We start from the raw sequence: 20983 nt of genomic DNA, 5'->3' as shown, positions 1-20983 counted from the left end.
TGGCTATGTACTGGGCCATAACGGGACTAAGCTTTAGGACTAGGCAGAGATTGATTACTACTAAATTATATCACCTTTCAGGGCACCTGGGTGGCTCAGTCGGTTGAACGTCCGACTTCGGCTCCGGTCACGATCTCACAGTTCATGAGTTTGAGCCCCACATTGGGCTCTGTGCCAACAGCTCGGAACCTGGATGAAGCCTGGTTCCAATTCTGTGTCTCCCTCTCTCTCTGTCCCTCCACCACTCGCGCTCTGTCTCTCTCTCTCAAAAATAAAAATAAACATTAGAAAAAATAAATAAATCACATCATCTTTCTAGAAGTGAATCATTACTATTGATTTTCACTTTGCCAAACTTCCCTTTTTAATCACCTACCTTTTGGAAAACACACACACACACACACACACACACACACACACACACAACTCTACAAAGCACTAGTATGCTAGTGATCCTAAATCTTTTATCTCCATTTGCAACTAAGGGATGTGTGTCTCTAAGAGATGGGTGGCTTCCCCCGAGCCCCCACAATGAGTAAGTCTTCTTCCCTAAACTACCATGTGTCAATAATTCATTTATTAAAAATTATTTTTTAGAACCTACCACATGCCAGAGGTACGTGCTGGGATCAACTGGTGATCAGTCAAGAAATAAGAAATACATTGTCTCTACCCTCATAAGAGCCTGGGGTCAGTGATGGGAAACACTTAAGTGAGCAATGGTGACACCGCATAGTGAGAACTTCAGTAAATGAGGCCTAGGCTATTACTGAGGGGTTGCTGAAGGCCCCACATCACCACCATCTCAACTGACACTTCTGGGGCACTTACTCCGTGGTATGCACTGTGTCATTGCTTTGCAAATATCATCTTTTCTATTGCTCATCCATGTAGTCGATAGATGACAAAAATGAGACACAGAGATGCTAACTAATCTATCTACGTCACAAAGAAAGGTATAGTCCAAATTTAACCAGGCAGTCTGGCTTAAGCCCACACACGTGGACTTCCACCTAGGTTAATTATAATCTTCCCAAAGAAAAGATTAAGATATTTAGGTTGGTAAACTAGCACAGTTTTGTCCAGTGAGGCAGAAAAGGTTAGACTAATGATTGGCTTGAATTAAAATCTATTACAACTTCAGGGCACCTGGGTGGCTCAGTCGCTTGAGCGTCCAACTTCGGCTCAGGTCACGATCTCCTGATTTGCGAGTTCCAGCCCCACGTCCGGCTCGCTGCTGTCAGTGCGGAGCCTGGAGCCGCTTCAGATCCTCTTCCCCCACCGCCTCCCATTCACACTCTTATTCAGATCCTCTGTCCCCCTTTCTCTACGCCTCCCGTCTTACACTCTCCCCAAAATAAATAAATATTTTAAAAATAAAAATAAATAAAATCTATTACAATTTCTAAACAAGTATGTTTCAAAACTGAAATAGAAACCAAATTTTATGACGTTTCTGTGGCCAGGGCATAGAAATTATTTTAATATTCTAATTGACCCAGAGTTGACTCAAAGGATTTAGCTGCCATGCTCATGTCTTTATATTACAAACAGGTTTTAACTTCTATAAATCAATCAGGAGGGTAGAAATCACCGAATGGTATCATTATGACCACAGAATACTTAATAGATGCAGCCTTGGAATTTTGTTGCGGGAAAACACCTAGGCTTTCCCCTCTCAAAGATTGGTGCAGACGCAAGCCTGTAATGGCACTCGGAGTGAGGTCGTTCCGCCTCTCTTTCCAGCCTCCTCAGTTTCATTTGTCACAACTTTTTTTTTTTAAACCTCTATCCAGGAACATCATTTAAATTCCCAGTCCCCCTGGATTTAATGCTTTTATATACACTTATTCTTTGATTTGGTGCCCTATTTTTTTTTTTTTTTTCTTTCTGGACGGTAAGTAGGAGTCTAAAATAGTGCCAGGAATCAAGGGTTAAAGACAGGGGGCAAAGGCGTTTCAGCAAGAGAAACACCATTTTGTTTTATTTTGCTTTGCAGTTTGGAAAAGGAAATTGCATCGCTTTTGAAAACAAACGTTGTGAAATTGTAAACCATGCCATTTCTATTCTGGTCTTCGATTGAAACTGTCTTTGTGGCAGACTGCACAGAAAGTTCTGTCTTTAATCAGCCTCAAGCAATCTATGTAGAACATTTACCTCATTTCCAATAACACATAGGTTGGTAAACCAGGACCAGTGAAAATAAAATTATTGTAAAATATAAGAAACACTCAACTAAATACAATCAGTACATGCTTTAGCTATTTGTAATGTTTTCTTATATATGCCCCCAAATCACAAATTTTTTCTTTTAATGTCGATCTCATTTGTATACTAAAAACACCCTTAATATTCATGAAGTCTTTTTAAAGTTGTATTTATTTTTAATTAATTAATTAATTAATTAATTATTTTAGTAATCTCTACACCCAATGTGGGCCTCGAACTCATGACCCTGAGATCAAGAGTCACATGTTCTTCTCACTGAGCCAGACTTGTGCCCCAAAGAGTTTTTTTTTAATATTTCTTACCTCATGAGTTTTTAGGATAACTGGCCATCACCCTATCTTCCCATTCTGACAAATACTTGAAATTACTGTCTATAATTAATTTGTATATATATATATATTTGTATACATATATATGTATATATGTATATTTGTATATATATATACACACATATATATATATATTTAAACTAAAAATATTATTCATTTTGATTATTCCCTTTTTATCAAATTTTTCTCTGAATATCTTTTATCTTTCCCAAATATGTGTATTGTTTGTTTGTTTTTCAAGATTTATACTTTCAAGGGCTTTAGAAATAAATATTCTATAAACTGAAATTTTTTCAAAGAAGCTAGAATTGCTGTTTATAATAGTAACATTGTGGAGCAAAGTGCATGGTTTGTATAACACACCTTTCTAAAATACAGGGGTTTTTTAACATACAATGCAAATTTTGGAACTAATATCTTTTTTTTCCTAAGGTTATTTATTTACTTTCAGAGAGAGAGAGCTGGGGAGGAGGACAGAAGGAGAGAGAGAATCCCAAGCAAGCTCCACACTTAGGGTGGAGCCCAATGTGGGGCTGGAACTCACAAACATGACCTGAGCCGAAATCTAGCATCAGATGCTTAACCATCTGAGCCACCCAGGCGTCCCTGAACTAATATCTTAAAGTCATATGCTTTCACTTTTGCATCAAGGGGGTGAAAGACCTCTTGGAAAAGCAGCTTGTGCCCAGTTCTGTTGGGTCTACAGGAAGGGTAGACATGGAGGGAGCATTCAAAATGGAATGGAGAACTCAGGGACAGGACAAAATTTATTAAATGAGCATAAAATAAAATAGAACCAATGGCAGAACAAGAGAAAGATAAGAGAACAAATGGAATAGTAATAATAATAAGTAAAAAAAAAAAAAAGACCTTAGGGGATGTTTATTATACATCAGACATTCTTCTCAAATGTTGACGTATTTCAACACACTTAATCATGATACCAACTCATGGCGATCAGAAAACTTGTCAGTTTGAGCTACAAGTGCAGAAGGTGTTGAAACACAGTGAAGGAAGTGAGAGACACAACCAAGAAGCAAAGGTGAAGGAACCGGAGGGAATGGACGGAGGGAGGGAAGCAGAAGGAATCTGAAGGGAAGGCCGTTAGTGAAAGGAAATGACTGGAAATAAGAAAGTCAGAGTTGTTTCTTTGAGGAAACGGGGAGGGGAGGCTTGAGAGGACTGAAGGAGTTCGAAGCACAACATTACAGCAAACATGAGAGTGTCCCTTTATTGTGTTGAATTATGCCAAAGTTCTCTCCCTGTCCCCTCCCACACGTCTGGCCCTGCTCTGTGTCCAAGGACACCCAGACAGTGGTGAGCCTGACCTGGATCTCCAGTCACAGGCTCCACTGAGCCTCAGTGGCAAGTGGCAGGAGACAGGCCACCCGCAGCCAGTGTTATCAGGGGTTATTAAGAGGCCACACCTGTCAGCCCTTCGGAAAGGCTCATGCCCACCTGCTCACCGGAAGCCTCCTTTACATCCTAGCCTGAAAGAGTTGGAGTTAATTGGTAGATTTAATGCAATGTGTTGAATGGAAAGGGGGCAGAAGGGGTGGGTGGGGGCGGGGGGAGACACAAGCAGAAGATTCAAAATTGCAAGGCCTGGGTTTTAGCCCCAGTTCTAAAATCTGGTGGCTTTGGCCAAGTCATTCCTCCTCTCTGCCCCTTCATTCCTTCATATCAAACTGTGACTGTTGGAACATTCTCTCAGATTCGTTCCAGCTCTAATGTGGTATGTTTTCGAAGGCCTTCTGACGTAATGGATGTAAGCCTGTTTTTGACAAATAAAAGTTGTAATTGTTGATTCATTTGATAATAAGATTCTAGGTTTTCGATCCATACCACTGTGGCTTGAACTCTGAAGGGGTAAACTCAGGCAATGTGGTGAGGGGAATTACTCAACCCCAACAGGTGGTTTGGGTGCTTGCAAGCAGGGACAGGCTGGCCCGTCTGGGTCATCCCAGCCACCTGCAGCATAATGCACCAAGAGCAGACTCCCACTCTAGTCAGATGCTCCCAGATCAGCATATGCTGACAATTTGCCACAGCAGAGCCATTTGTCTGAACTTAAAGTCTGTTAGCTGAAGCCTAATTAAAACTTGCCAGTTGCTTGGAAAAACAAAGTCATTCCATAATACTATCTTGTCATTGCAGAAAGCTTTAATTAGCAGGACTTGTAAAGAATGGGCCATCATTTGGGCACCTGGGTGGCTCAGTCGGTTAAGCGCTCGACTTCAGCTCAGGTCATGATATCGTGGTTCATGGGTTCAGGCCCTGCATCAGGTTCTGTGCTGACATCTCAGAGCCTGGAGCCTGTTTCAGATTCTGTGTCTCACTTTCTCTCTGCCCCTCTCCTGCTTACTACACTCTGTCTCTCAAAAATAAATAAACATTAAAAAATTGTTTTAAAAAAAGGATGGGCAATCTTTTCCTCAAGTGTGTGTTACCTTCAGTACTAGCTAAGGTGCTCATCTAGAATAATCCTTTGCTGGGGGTCTTTGATGAGACAGCTGTTCTCTCAGTGCATCTTTGAGGAATAACAGCTGGTAGTTTTTTCCTACCGTTGGGAGTAAGCAAAAAAATATTTTGCTCATCTGAAGGATGTATAGAAAATATCCAAATCATGTAATAACAGATATAACTCAAATGTCCCCAATGGCTTCTATATCCTCTCTTCAATTCTGCAGGCCATCTTCTTATTCTTAAGCATTTGGTGGGGTTTTCCGTTCTACCAGTTTCCTGACCCCAAGGTACATTACACCCTGACCCCAGGGTATATTTCCGGTACATTAGTGCTCCTGAAAATTCAAAACCTTCCCCCTAATGGTTTGGTGTTTAAGATTCTGAATATAAAGTGATACGAACAGCACCCACCTGGGGTTTTCCAAGAATGACCTAGAGAAACTTGCCAGGTGAATTCTCAGTTCCTCTTTTTAGGCTGCACTGAGGCCTCTCTTGACCTTGGTAAGTTTTCTAAAGTAGTCATTGTTTTGAGCTGTGGTTTAAAAGTTTCAACCTGAAGCGGATTCTGTAGTAAATAAGAAAGTAAAAATCACTGTTCTTGGGGAAGAGCGGTGATTGGTGGGTAACCTGTCCCCCTCTATAAGGAAGTTCAGTGGTTTAGCTCACTGTCCTCCTAGAGGTACCATAGTAATGAGGTAGACTGACTCTTCTAACTTCTTTCACCTCAGTTTGTCACTTAATCAACTGAAGATAAAAACATCATTTTGTCCCCCGCAAACAGACAGAGGCATTAGATTTGGGATATGGAATATGTTCCCAATGAACATGGCAGCTGCCATGGGTAGGGTAGTTTCCTCAGAAAGAACATGAAAGAAAGAAAGTGGAGGGGCCCCTAGAAATTTTCAGCAAGGCTAATGTGAGCACAGGAAAAAGGAGGGTGCCCTGCAGACAAGCCTAAAACTCAGATCTTGTTTGATAACCTGTAATCACTACTAGATCACATCTACACTCTGCCTGAAAAATCTGCTGTGTTGAGATGGAAAGAGGCCCTGAAGATGAGAAATGTGGATCTTGGGGCCTCTTGCTGAATGCATCCAAAACAATGTGGATGGAACAAGGTAGAATGTTAGGATGTATGTTCCCATGAACTAGTGACAGGTAAAAATACAAAGTAAACTACCCCAGTTTGGTCTTTGATGCCTACCTGTATTCTTATTTATTTTTGTTTTGTCTTTTATATACAACCAATTGTTTGGAAGTTATATCCACCTAATTTTCCAGCATTGGAAATTATGAGAATGGTTCCAGACACATAAATCAATTGACGTAACTCTGCACTTAGAGCAAGACATAGCTTTCAGTTTTGTGTAGTTCACTGCCATTCCCATATTATATGAATTTTCAAAAATAAAGCTAAGGGCTAAATAATAAATCAATCTATCCAACCTCCTAGGCTACTCCAATACTGTCACCAAGCCTCAAGGGACCCATAAAGCAGTTATTCAGAGTGAAGCAGAGACCTAAGCTTCTAGATAAGGTATTGTTGAGCCAGTACATGCCAATTCAGCAGAGGTACCTGAACTTTCTGTACGTGTAGGTTTTCAAAGGAAAATTATAAAATATCTCCCTTCCTATGTAATACCAACATATACTAGTATGACCATTTCTTACAACATCATTCCTACAAGGTAGTGGAACAGAATGGTAATATTTACAAATCCTTTGGTTTAGGTACAGGGATATTTTTATTACTGGGAATATAAAAACACAATAAAAATTTGACCCTTCATTGAAGTCATAGCCCTATAGGTAAATATTTTGGACCACCCACATCTATTAAAATCAAGTTTGCTGCTTCTCTAGATCACTCCTTCTATGGTAGCCAGCCTCCAACATGGCCCCAAAGATCCTTATGTACATGTGTTCACACCCTTGTGTATTTCTCTTCCATGTTTTACCAGGGTTAACCCAATAGGACATGGCAGGAGTGATGGTATATTATTTCTCAGAATAGGTCATAAAAGACCTTGTGATTTCTGCCTCATGTTCTTTCTCTTGGATTGCTCACTCTAGGAGATGCTAGCTACCATTTTGTGAGAACACTCAAACTTCCTTACAGAGAGGTCCGTGTATGAAGAGCAACTGAGGCCAACAGCCAGTGAGGAACTGAAAAGTCCTGCCAACAGCCACAGTAGTGAACTTGGAGGCAGAATCCTCTCACCTGGTCAAGCCTCGGGTGGCTGCAGTCTTGGCCAAAATCTCATTCACAATCTCATGACAGACCCTGAACTAGAATCAACCCACTGAGCTTCTCCTTAATGCCTGACTCATGGAAATTATAAGATAATAAATGTGTATTGTTTTCAGCCAGTAGGTTTTGGGGAAACTTGTTATGCAGTAACAACTAATGTACTCTCCTTTCTGGTCTTAAATGATTTAAGATTGATGCTTTATCATTTATTTCTCTAAACCTATATAGTCCAAAGTTACTTCTTATGTCCTCTAAAAGTGCAAGTTCAGGAATTTCTTTAATCAATTTAAATAAAATGTAAGATCTTATTCCAAGGCTTTATGCTGAAAAAGCCTTCAGTCTCCTTAGCTATAGAGATTGTCCCACAAGGCTTTTCTTTGAGGATTGAGTCACACAAATATATGACTGAAAAACACTTATTTTGTTGATATAAATATAATCAAGATGCCAAATTGTGATTGAGGTAAGAATGAAAGGCAATGGAAGTCACTTTAAATGCTTCATCCACTAAAAATCACCTCAAGAAATTCCTTTTAATGCTTTGCTTATTTAAAATAGAAAAACCTCTACCTTCTCCTCCATAGATTGTTAGAGTTAGCACTTTAAAAATTAAGTTTCTGAAGCATTTTTGAGTGTCAGTTTTCTTCTTATCTAAGACACAAACAGTTTGAGCACGACTCATTCACCCCCATGTTTCCCTGGTAAATCAGCTGACTCTCAAGAAAGATTCTGTGGTTGGGTCACGATCTCGCGGTCCATGAGTTCGAGCCCCGCGTCAGGCTCTGGGCTGATGGCTCGGAGCCTGGAGCCTGTTTCCGATTCTGTGTCTCCCTCTCTCTCTGCCCCTCCCCCGTTCATGCTTTGTCTCTCTCTGTCCCAAAAATAAATGAAAAAACGTTGAAAAAAAAAATTAAAAAAAAAAAAGAAAGATTCTGTGGTTGAAAATCTGCTCCTGAATCTTGCGGTATTTTCCCAACATGTTGGTAATACCATATTCCCATTGACTTAAGATATCCTCAGTTGAGAGGCATGGCCCTGGGCCTCCAATTTTTAATCCTCTGTGCTGTATTTTACCTTGAAATCCTCTCCGTGACCAAGCCAAATTTATCACCTTGACAGTCCAAGCATCTCTTAACCAGTGAGAATCTTTCTGTGATTCTAGGCTGTTTACTAGAAACAAAGTGGATACACATAAATAACCAGTGTTAAGCTTTTTTGTGACTTTGTGAAATAGTTTGCAAATGAAAATAGATGGCTGTATCACTGAAAGGAAGATAAGAAAAAAGCCAACTTATTTACAGGCTTCTTTTTTTTAATTAAAAATGCCAGTAACCAGAATAAGTTATGTGTAACACTTCTATTCATAATTTTCTTTTTGCCTAATGAAAGAGTCAAAGATAGAGAAAGGAAGGAATGCCACAAATCTGAGCTGACATTTCAGCATCTAAGACAAAAAGAGACATGTCCAAATGGGTTAATGGCCTCCACATGCAATGCCAGTACACCCTGTGACCAAATAAAGAAGGAAAGGCACGCTTATGCCTTCAACAGTCTCTAACGTCTCTAATTGAAGACAATGGCCATCAGTGGGTTTATCCTACAGAGCTTCAAGTATTTAAAATCTAGGTTGTTTTTTTACCTTAATTTTATGCTTGATACTTTTTGCAACTTTCCCCTAGAACTTATTTATTCATTTTCCATCTAATTTCTGAGCATAGGTCATCTTATTCAGATTTTTAATAGCTTGTTCCTCAGAGAGTTAATTGCCCTTAAAGTTTCACTAATCTAATCCTAATGAGCCCCAAGGACTCAATCTTCAAAAATGACATATTAATGATGAAAATCTCCTCAAAGATCCACACACTTTTAAGGATGAGAGTTCTGATCTAAAATGTGCTCATATGTGCCCATGAAACTAGACTCAAAGCACCGTCCAATGGACTCATCTGCAATGATAGAAATATTCCACACCTGCACTGTCCAGCACAGTAGACACTAACCACATGTGACTTTTGGACATTTGAAATATGGCTAGACTGAAGAAGAGTTTCTTCTAATTTTGTGTCATTTTAATTAATTTAAATTTGGCTACCATATTGGACAGCACGAAAAGAGTCTCATGAATTAGCCCATTTGGTCTTTTGAACTAGAAGCATTTTGAAGCTGAAAATGTCACAGCAGAACTAAATAGAATAAGATTCCATCTAGAAATGCCTAGTTTTGAGTCCATATGCTGTGTCCCAACATCCATGTAAACTGGGCAAATCTTTTTGATTGGTTCTCAGATGCATGGCTTTCCCGTGTCTTTGAATGATATTTTCCTATGTGTGATTTAGGACACCCTCTCATATGTCCTGGAGACGACTTGAGAGGTATAGAGATGTGGTTAGTGCTAAATCATCCATTCTTTGATGTTTCTGAAACTGGCTTTTATCCAAACCACCTTCCCCCTAGAATTATAGCCTTGTTTCCCTCATTTCACTAGTTATGAAGTAGATGCTCAAAACATTTGTGAGCCCTCCATTGTGGAAAAAAAAAGACTCTGGTTTTTGGTCCAAGTGCTTCCCTTTCTCAATCAATAGAAAATCCTGGGGCACATTTTTCACCCCTCTCACTCCAGAGAGGAAGCTTGAAAGCCATCAACAAAGGACAAACACTCAATTTTTGCATGTTTCCAAAGGTAAGACATTACTGTATAGATGAGTGATATGTGTCTGCATATTTAAATACTCTGATCTTTTACACAATTTAATATTTAAGTGGTGTCCATAGGACTAAACGTTCTGTGTGAAACCATTGATAGTAATATTTCACCAGATATATGAATGTATAAATTTAGATCTTCATGGGGCACCATTCCCCCTGCAAAAGGATTTCTTGCTTTCAAAAAGATCACATTCACTCCTTTAAATATGGTACATATAAATGTTTATTTACCAAACCCCATTTACTTGTTCTGTAATGGTTCTAGGTAACTAAATACTTACTTAATTGTCTCATTCGTCTGTAAGAACAAACCAAAGGGTAGACAAAGCACTCCCTAAATTATAACACTGTTTTTAAGAACTCTGATTAAAGTCATAGAAATTCACACATCTTTATAAAAACAGAACTTTTTAAAAATGACAGATTCTAGATTTTACCAAATATTTAGCTGGAGGGATATATTTTTAAAATGCATTCTTTTATCATTATTTTACTTATGAGTAACACCCACTTTTTTCCTCTGCTTTAGAAGTGACTTTAGTTTCTAAGGAGAGAGCACAGCATCTGAAAAGTATTCTTGATTCCATTCTGGCAGGACTTGTCTCGTGTCCCATCATCTCTGATCTTCTCTTATCTTGTCTAAGACCAGGCCTGCAGGCAGGCCAGAATTCCTTCAGGCAAATAAAGGAACCCATTTCTTAACAGTAGCCTGGTCAGCCTCCTTCAGGCTGCTGGGGTCTCCTGCCCAACCCGGACCCTTGCCCAGAGCCTGGCCGTGGTTTCCATATTGTTCGGCTTGACTTCGTTTCTAGTTGAGAAACTTCATCTAGATTCCAACACCTATTTACTTTCATTTCTCAAGTTCTGACACATTGTCTTATCGGATGTAATCTTCTTCCTGCCTGGGTTATGTTTTCTACCTGTTGTTTCCTACCTTCACTGACTTCATAAATGTGAGTTTTTTGCCACCTTGACTTGTGTTTCTACATTGATTCTCTTGCTGTATTTGTTGATGTTTTCTGGATTTATTATAAACCTTAAATGCAAAAACAAACTGAGTCTCAGAGAAATGAAATGATTTCCCCCAAGGTCACCCAGCAAGTAAAACGCAGGTCACTGGGTTTATGGTTCCAATTACCTCCCATCACACTTTCTGCCCCTGACACCTGGTAAGGTCCAGTGCTCAAGGCCACACTCTACACTGATAGGTGGGGAACCCAGTCCTCCCACTGGCAGCCCAAAGCTGCATCTTTCCACACTATCCTCACGGCACTAGAGACACAAATGTGAAAAAGCAGAACACTATAAACCCAAGAAACTACCTGAAATATGCAAAACATAATGAAAAAACTGTTTGGATGTACAGGTCCTTGGGCTTAACAAAATCTCTGCATTGATTTATTTGTTATTAAGTAAGAATATTGTTACACATAGGAATGTTTCCAAGCATTGCTAGTAACGTAAAATACCTTTATAATTCAAGAGTAAGTTCCATTTCAACGTCTTATGATCTAAGAATTTAACTGAGAGAGATGTGGTGGTTGAGTAACTAATTTTTTTTTAATGTTTATTTATTTTTGAGACAGAGAGAGACAGAGCATGAGCAGAGGAGGGGAAGAGAGAGAGAGGGAGATACAGAATCTGAAGCAGGCTCCAGGCTCCGAGCTGTCAGGACAGAGCCCAACGCGGGGTTCGAATTCATGAGCTGTGAGATCGTGACCTGAGCCGAAGTCAGACACTTAACTGACTGAGCCACCCATGCGCCCCTTGAGTAACTTATTTTTAACCTGACAATAATGTCATCCATCTGAGTCACTGGAATTTATTATTAACTGATATATTTTAGCTTTGACATTCCGAGGGCAATTTGCTCTTTAAGAATGGACCAAACCTGATGACTTATGTCCTTTGGAAAGATGAGTCAGTTATCTGAACACTCTACCACTTGTTCTGTGGATATCTGAATTTGCCAATCTGAAGGATATGCTCCCTTTTACCGAACCTGACAAACCACATACGAAAGAGAACCTATTCCAGGGGCAATACCTTGAATATTTAAGTCTGTTTGTATAGAAATGCGCTAAACAGAGTCATAATATTCAGAACGGGATAATACACAACCTAAACCAAAGAATACTCCAAATGAGCTCACGCATTCATTAGAAATATCTAAACGGTATTGAGCCAGGCTAATAGCTGACGTCATCTTACTAAATTGTGTGTAAATAACAGGCATGGTGGTGGAGGGAGGAATGGACTTTAAAGAAGTGTTCCAGAGGTTAATGGATGAAATGAAGAGTTTCCAGACATATTTGAGGGAGATGATATCCAAAATGTACTTCACAGTCAAATAGACGCTGAGCCTCTCTGAGTTCCACAGTTCCTGTATCACATGCCAGGGACAGAGAGAGACTGTGACAGTAGTTTTTGCTTTCTGAGTGGGTGGTTAAGTAATACAAAGAAGATAGTTACTTTATGCTGGGCTCCATTCAATCTGCGATCTGCTGCAGAACACAAGTAATCATCAAAAAGCCCATGCTTCACAACTGCTATTTTTGGCTTCTTTCATTATCAGAAGGCCAACCTGGTGTAAGCCAAGATAATCAGCAGATGGGCAGACCAACATATCAAAGGCACCCGAGTCCACTAAATGCAATTTAGTGGGAGAAAAAAAACCAAAAAGAACACCCAGGGAAGAGTCCTTTGGGCATCATTCCAGCCCATTACATTGAGAAAAGGAAAAGAGCTGCTTTTAAGGGTCTCAGCCTTGGCAAGGTGGGCTGTTATTTCCGGCACTGCTGTGGAATCAATCTAACCGGAAGTGGAAAGAGTCCTGCGGTGCTATGGCAACCACAGCCTGCATGACGGGAGGAGGGCCCCACAGGCCGACCTGATGGCAGACTGAGAAGGTACATTCTGGTGAAGGGGACCCTCAGGACCCAGTCTGACCCCAGTCCCTGGGACGTCACTTTTCCCCAGTGGCAACGCCCATTGGGGAAGACAGGCTTTCCTCCCCTTAGGAAAACAAGTCCTACCTGCGGCTTGGATACGCACACAACCCAAGGTGAGAGGGCAGAGGAGTACATTTGTGGCCTCTTTTTCACATGTCCCTTCATGTGACCGTCCAGCCTGAGATGGAGATGGAGCAGCAAGCGACGCTGCTATGTGACAGTGACACACTTCAGGACCTTTATTCAGAAACATTCTACGGGAGGGGTGCCTGATTGGCTCAGTCGGTTGGGCCTCCGACTTAGGCTCAGGTCATGATCTTGTGGTCTGTGAGTTCGAGCCCCGCATTGGGCTCTGTGCTGACAGCTCGGAGCCCGGAGCCTGCCTCGGATTCTGTGTCTCCCTCTCTCTCTGCCCCTCCCCTGCTCATGCTCTGTCTCTCTCTGTCTCAAAAATAAATAAAAACATTAAAAAAAAAAAAAAAGAAAGAAACATTCTACGGGACCGCCTCCCCCACACGCCAAACACTAGCATGAGAGTCTGTTGCAGCTTTTCTTTAAGATGAAAAGTTTTCATATATTTTCTCTCAACTCTTCACATCCACCAACTTCGTCCCTCCTCTCTTTTGTCTCACCATGTTGCCACTGCCATCTCTCCTCACTAAGCTTAAGGTGGGGACAATGATATATAAATTTCACTGGCCAGAACAGAATAAATAGCTAACTGATTCCATGAAAAAGGGTTTAACTCAGGAAGGCCAAAGGTGCAAGAACAAATGGTTGACTGGACTCTTTGTTAGTCCACTGCAGTGTCTCTCGATTGTCAATGAAATTTTTCTTTAAAAAAAATTTTTTTTTTCAATGCCCATTTATCTGAGAGAGAGAGAGAGAGAAAGAGAGAGAGAGAGAGAGAGAGAGAGAGACTGAGAATGTGAGCAGGGGAGGGGCAGAGAGGGAGTCACAGAATCCGAAGCAGGCTCCAGGCTCTGAGTTGTCAGCACAGAGCCCAACGTGGAGCTCAAACCCATGAACGGTGAGATCACGACCTGAGCCGAAGTCGGATGCTTAACCGACTGAGCCACCCAGGCGCCCCTCAATGAGTTTTTTCTTATGTCACATTTAAGTCCCTTTGGTCTTCATTTTAATCCTTTTCTATCCCACCCATTCAAACTTGAGTGATCATAAGGACCCACTGCCTTCATCTGTATCTGGCATCTCTTCATGAATTTCCCCATCTGTCTGAGAAGGTCACTGTTCTGTAATTATTGAAAAGTGCTAACGTATGGCAGAATACATCTCCTATGTAAGACAGAAGCCGCTACTTGTTCCTGAACAGTCATTCTTCCCTTCTTTATAGAACTTTCCATTTCTAATTGGGCACAAGGCCTCCTAGAGTAAATATCACGTATCCCATCTTCCTGTATAGCTAGTTACAGCCATGTTACTAAAATCTGATCACAGGAATGTGAGAAGAAATTATGAAAGCACTTTCCAACTCATATCCTTGAAGAATAAGCCATTCCTACTTCCTCTCCCACATCATGCTGGTGCTAAGCCATGTTTAGACCATGTGCGCAGTCAATATCCTAGAGGTGACGGAGCAACAGAAAAGTTTCCGATACTCTCATGGAAAACAGCCACTCTACCAGCCCTGAACCACATAATTCTGGAGGTTACATTTGAAGGAAATGAACTTGTATTTTGTTTAAGCCAGTGGTATATTGGCTGCTTTCACGCTGCTAAATCTAATAAACATGTTTATCCATCTACATTTATTTCCTGTATTTTACCAACCTGGCTAGAAAACTTGGGGGGTCTGCAGCAGTGCAGATTCTATGGGAATTTGTCAGAGACTGCCTCAGGGTGCCAGAAATCTGACCCAAGATGTCAAAAATTAGCAAGAGGTGAGGTTGTAATGCAAGACACGAAGATAACAGTCCCCCAAATATAGGCAATTAAGATAAGGGAAGCCAAATCTGACAATCACACAAAAAGAGTCCCAAAGAGAGTATACACGTTTTATCAGACATATGGGAAATCTAGCACAGTGGCCTTGACAGGTAGTGTCAGGAGGCTGGGCAGAGGAATTCCAAAAGCTTCAAAGACCATAGCTACAAAGTGAAATGTGCAAACATTTTCTCTGCCCACTGGCTATAGGCTTCTGATACCTTTTATACTGAAGTGGTCCAGGCTTACTGATGTAGGTGCATCTCATGGTTCTCTGGTCTTAAAAACACGTGGCCTACATCCAAGCAGGAAACTCACTGCTGATATCAGGAAGGCAGGTTGTAATCTTCACAGTGAATTGGAGGCCTCACTGATAGAAACCTAGACCATAAGGATTCCTCTGGAACCAATGGGAGAGAAAGACTTGAGCTCAGGGCTTAAACTGCACTATCTAATATGGTAGCCATCAGCCACATGTGTCTACTAAATACTTGAAGTGTGGCTAGTCAGAATTGAGACATGCTGTAAATATAAAACAAACAATGGATTTTGAAGACGGAGCAAAAATAGAGTGCAAAATATCTCATTAATATTTTTATATTGATTACATGTAGAAATGGTGTTTTGGATATATTAGATTAAATGGACTGTATTATTTTTTTTTAATTTTTTTTAACATTTATTTATTTTTGAGACAGAGAGAGACAGAGCATGAACGGGGGAGGGTCAGAGAGAGGGAGACACAAAATCTGAAACAGGCTCCAGGCTCTGAGCTGTCAGCACAGAGCCGGACGCGGGGCTCGAACTCACGGACAGCGAGATCATGACCTGAGGTGAAGTCGGCCGCTTAACCGACTGAGCCACCCAGGCGCCCCTAAATGGACTATATTATTAAAATTAACTCCTCCTGGGGTACCTGAATGGCTCAGTCAGTTGACCCTCGGGCTTCGGCTCAGGTCATGATCTCACGGTTAGTGAGTTCCAGCCCCCTATCGGGATCTCTGCTGCAGCAAGGAGCCTGCTTTAGATCTTCTGTCTCCCTCTCTCTCTGCCCCTCCCCCACTTGCACTTTTTCTCACTCTCTTTCTCAAAAATAAAGAAACTTTAAAAAAAATAATTCCTCCTATTTCTTTTTACTTTATTTTATATGGGACTTCCAAAAAATGCAAAATTACATCTGTAGCTCACATTATATTTCTATTGAATAGGGCTGGTCTAGACCCTGGGTTTCTAATACCTGGATGGAACTTTTGTTTTCCCAGGTGAGAGAAGGTTCAGAGTGCAGACATCTGATACCTGAGTCGCCTCTCATCCCCAGAGTAGCATATAGCCAATTTAAGTCCAATCATTTCCTTTCCTTTCTTGTTTGATAAGCCCAAATATTTTGGTTAATGTATACACTCAGCCATGGCAATGGGATTCTGTGCCCTTTCTCTCCTGAAGAGATAATTTTTGACCAAATTCTTGATCTCCTGTAAGTGTTATAAGGCAGTTTTAACCACTGAAAGTTGAAAAATCTATTTGATTTAGAGACACTGGGAAAATAGTAGGAGACACTTTTTATATTGGCTTTTCTCATTGACTTGACTAAATATTCATTGCAGTCTGTCCTAAAGCTATATCTCCTGTTAGCATAAAAAATGTGCCCTTACATGTAATACAACAGGGTAAGGAGTGTAGAAAAAATTTAAATAATAACCCTTTTTTTTTTTAAAGGAAGACAATTCTCTTTTCCTTGACTACTCTATCCTGAAAACATGAACAAAGCCTTTACAAAATGTATGGGGATCCCCTGATGAACCATGACTCCTTCTCAGATTAGCAAACAACTGAACGTTTGGTAGAAAATTTGGAAACAAATAAAGGAAGTTTAGGTAGGCAGCTTTACCAGACTGTATGTACATGATAGAGTTGATAAGTTTTAATAAATCTGTATTATTTACAGAAATCTGGAAGTGATTACTTCTGCAATATGGAGTACAAGACTTAATAGGCCTTTCTTTTCCCTTGGGGTGTCATCTAAACATCCTTCCCAAGTCTATAATGGCTGCCAGTTTCCATGTTGAGTGGCCAATAACTCCTGAAGAAAAGTCCTTTCTTTTGTTTAAACAATCTATTAAGCAAGGCATTAAACAATACGTGAAACAAGCAAGGCTGTTCACTTGTGATTTTTCTTTTATGTGGGCTCCTTTAAACTTCCTGCAGAGATCTTTTTCTTTTAACCTCTGCTAAGCTTTTCTCAGATTTACAAAAAAAAAAAAAAAAAAAAAAAAAAAAAGTAAGACACATTTGGCTTAAATTAAAGAAATGGGGGCCTAACATGGATAGACCTTGAGTGTATTATGCTAAGTGAAATAAGTCAAACAGAGAAAGACGAATACTGTATGATCTCACTTATAAATGGACTTGTAGAAACAGACAATAGAATGGTAGTTACCAGGGGGCTGAGGGATGGAAGAATTGCAGAGATATTGGTCACAGAGAAAACACTTCCAGTTGGAAGAAGCTCTGAGTGTCTCATAATGCACAACATTGTGATTATAGTTAACTGTACTCTGTCATACCAGAGAGCTGCTAAGAGAGTAAATATTAAATGTTCTAATCATAAAAAAGAAATGGTAATTATGTGACATGATAATGTGTTGGCTAATGCTATAGTGGTAATCATATTGCAATATATGCGTGTCAAATTTACACCTTAAATTATAAAATGCTATAAGGAGGACAGGCAGGCCAGAAGCTGGATGCCCCCTTCCCCCGCCCTGCCACATACATACTTCCCACTCCCCCACCCCACCATGGAAAATAAAGTCTTTGGGAAATAAAAGACTAAATCAAGATACAGTACAGTCAGGGCAGGTCCAGCAACTGAGTTATCTCATCATCCCTGTGGGTGCAAAGACAATTTCATTTGCCACCTTTGAGATGACTCAGTTACTCTCCCTGTTCCCCCTGCTGCTCCTGACCAACATGCATTCACCTTCCCTGCTTCTCAATGTCATCAAATTGATGCAATCAGGGACTCAAGTACAGCAGTTTTCCATTCTGTTTTAGTTTTCAGACCCTTTGCATTGTTATCCATAATCCTGTGAACTGTATTGGGAGTTGTTTCAATCATTTGTCGTTTTTGCAATGAAAACTATTAAACATGATGAAATAAAAATATTCTAGATTGTGAGCATACCATGACGTACAGAGATGTTGAATCACTACATTCGCTGAACTAATGCAACACTGTGTGTCAACTATACTCAAATAAAAAAATTGAAATAAAATGAAAAATAAATGTAAAAGTAAAGATTAATGAACTGATCTTTACTGAGACTGGGTGGCTCAGCCAGTTGAGTGTCAGACTGTTGATTTCAGCTCAGGTCATGATCCCAAGGTCATGGGATCGAGTCCTACATCAAGCTCTTTGCTGACAGCACAGACCCTGCTTGGGATTCTCTCTCTCTCCCTCTCTCTATGCCCCTCCCCTGGGCACATACTTATGCATGTTTGTGCTCTCGCTCTCTCTCAAAATAAATAAACAAACCTTAAAAAAAACATTAAACATGACTTTTCACATGTAGAGATGCATATAATTTACTGTGTTTTAAATCAGTTAAGAGAAATGCATGATTTATTGACAAATTTATTTTAAAGGATATTATATTTGGTTTTGATGAGTATAAAAATGTAGCTGTAAGTTTAGTAGCTTTATTGCATTGAAATGGAGAAAACATGTTACTACAATCTTTAATTATCTCATTTTGTTTTACAAAAACATCAACTGCCCTATTTTTATACATCTGGTTTATTTCAAATGACTAGATAAGATAAAAGGCTTAAATTTTTCAATCACTTTTTTGTAAATAACTCATTAAAGATAAGGAAGTTATTTGCTACTACTAAATGAAATTCAAACCAAATTTGCATACGTTTTCCCTTTAATAAAGATTTTTGAAACATTAAAGATGATTTTATATGTATACACTAATTGACAAAAAGAATACAATTTATAGAGCTATTAAAAGTCATCTTGGGGGCACCTGAGTGGCTCAGTCAGTTAAAAGTCTGACTTCAGGTCATGATCTCATGGTTCATGAGTTAGAGACCCGCGTTGGGCTCTGAGCTGACAGGTCAGAACCTGGAGCCTGCTTCACATTCTGTGTCTCCTGCTCTCTCTGCCCCTCCCCCACTCGTGCTCTGTCTCTCTCTCACAAGAACAAATAAACATTTAAAAAAGATTTTTTAAAAGTTATCTTGAAGTGAAATTGCAGATATATGGTCACTTTCATGTTACTCATTCAATTTTATTTCAAATTTAATACATTAATTCTTCCTGGCTTTAACTAAGGAAACCCTATAGGTATAAGTTAAATAATATACAACTAAGAATATACTAAATAATTCAAAATTCTATAGTGGACTCCTGTTTCTGATAATATGGCAGATTAGATACCCTGAACTAGCCTCTCAGTGGTAACAATTAAAATCCCGAGGGAAATTTAAAGCATCATTTTAAATGCATTGCTGAGCTGTCAAAAACATAAGGAATCTGCTGGTCTCACAAAACAAATTGTAAGCAGGACCCTTAGTGGGTAAGTGATAAAGGCAAGATCGATTTTGCTCTGAGGGTATCTGCCACACCATAAAGATCTGGGGCTTCCACTTGGAGTCGGTTGCCTGCACATGGTAGAGGAGACAGGAGATCTCTAGGGAATCTAATAGAAGAGTTCCACATAAACCTGGAACTTCAAAAGGTAGTACTTTCTAAGTGTTAAACAAATAATAAATGTTTACATGCCAAAAAGCACAGCATGAGAACATGCTTGTCTCCATCTGGGTACCAGATGAAGGAAAAATCTCCTGTAAGAATTCATTTTTCCAAGATGACTATCACACAAATTTTGGTTGGGATTTACTTTTTTTTTTTTTTAAGAAATTATATTTATTTATCTACTTATTAAAAAAAAATGTTTTTGAAAGAGAGAAAGACAGAGTGAGAGCAGGGTAGGGGCAGAGAGAGAGAGAGAGAGAGAGAGAGAGAGAGAGAATCTGAAGCAGGCTCCAGGCTCTGAGCTGTCAGCACAGACCCCTACCTGGGGCTTACATGCAGGGACCACGAGATCATGACCCAAGCCAAAGTAGGATGCTTAGAGCCACCCAGGTGCCCCTTTAAAGAAATTTTAATGTTTATTTGTTATTTTCAGAGAGACAGGTATGTGTGCACAGGGGGGATAGCAGAAAGAGGGGAGACAGAATCCCAAGCAGGCTCCAAGCTGTCAGCATGAGGCTCAAGGCAGGGCTTGGTCCCACAAACTGCTAGATCATGGCCTGAGCAGAAACCAAGAGTCAACACTGCTTAACTGACTGAGCCACCCAGGCACCCTAGGATTTACCTTTTTTATGCAGAAGTTTCAAGTGGAGAATTTAAATCAGGTGTTGCTGGATTTTGTTGTGGTGGAAAATTATGGTGTCCACCTGATATCCCAAGAGCTTCCCCACATTTCTCAGCTTCTTGGCAACTGGGCAAGGTCTCATGACTAATTTTGGCCAATCGGCCATAAGCAGATGAGACACAGGTTACTTCTGGACAAAAGGAAAGTAAGGCTGCTGAGACATGTCTAGCACTGTCTTCCCTAGCACTGTTTACCAAGGTGGATATGTGTTCCAGATAAAGCATCTACAAGATATTGGAAACTCGGTTAGCCAGGATGGAGATCACATGCCTTGGGAAGCTCCCTGAATTTACAACCGACTTTGCATAAATAGGAAATCAACCTAAGCTATATTAAGAAACAGAGATTTGGGGCAAGTTTGTTATCCTACCTAATCTAGCCTACCCTGTCTGGTAAAGTACGACTGCCAGAGGACTAACAGAAGCACATACAAATAATCTCATAAGGAACTCTACGCCAGGACTCAAAGAAGTACCACAGGAAAAAATAAAGAACACGAATAACCCATAGTCAAAATTCATAAAACACACACACACAAAAGACACAATGATTGAAATCTTGAATAAGAGTCCTCAAAAACTTCCAATATTTGAAATATAAAATACAAAATACAGAATAACATTATTATCATATTTAAAGAAACTAAAGAATAATTTGAAAATA

General features: G+C 40.0%; 2 long non-coding RNA genes across 2 annotated transcripts; one reads left to right on the top strand and one right to left on the bottom strand.

The window, feature by feature from the left end:
• Window positions 1-3245: 3245 nt before the first annotated feature.
• On the bottom strand, window positions 3246-13368 carry LOC131504665 (uncharacterized). Its single transcript, XR_009258092.1, has 3 exons — window positions 13066-13368; window positions 5436-5589; window positions 3246-4332 (listed from the first exon to the last, which is right to left on the bottom strand). It is a non-coding gene; the product is annotated as an uncharacterized LOC131504665 (long non-coding RNA).
• LOC131504666 (uncharacterized) lies at window positions 12825-14698 on the top strand. The gene is made up of 2 exons (XR_009258093.1): window positions 12825-12890; window positions 14391-14698. It is a non-coding gene; the product is annotated as an uncharacterized LOC131504666 (long non-coding RNA).
• Window positions 14699-20983: the final 6285 nt, after the last annotated feature.

Source organism: Neofelis nebulosa, chromosome 1 (genome assembly GCF_028018385.1).
Source record: "Neofelis nebulosa isolate mNeoNeb1 chromosome 1, mNeoNeb1.pri, whole genome shotgun sequence".
Classification (NCBI taxonomy): domain Eukaryota; kingdom Metazoa; phylum Chordata; class Mammalia; order Carnivora; family Felidae; genus Neofelis; species Neofelis nebulosa.
Note: the sequence above shows the minus strand (reverse complement) of the source record. Positions and strands in the feature narration are given on the sequence as shown.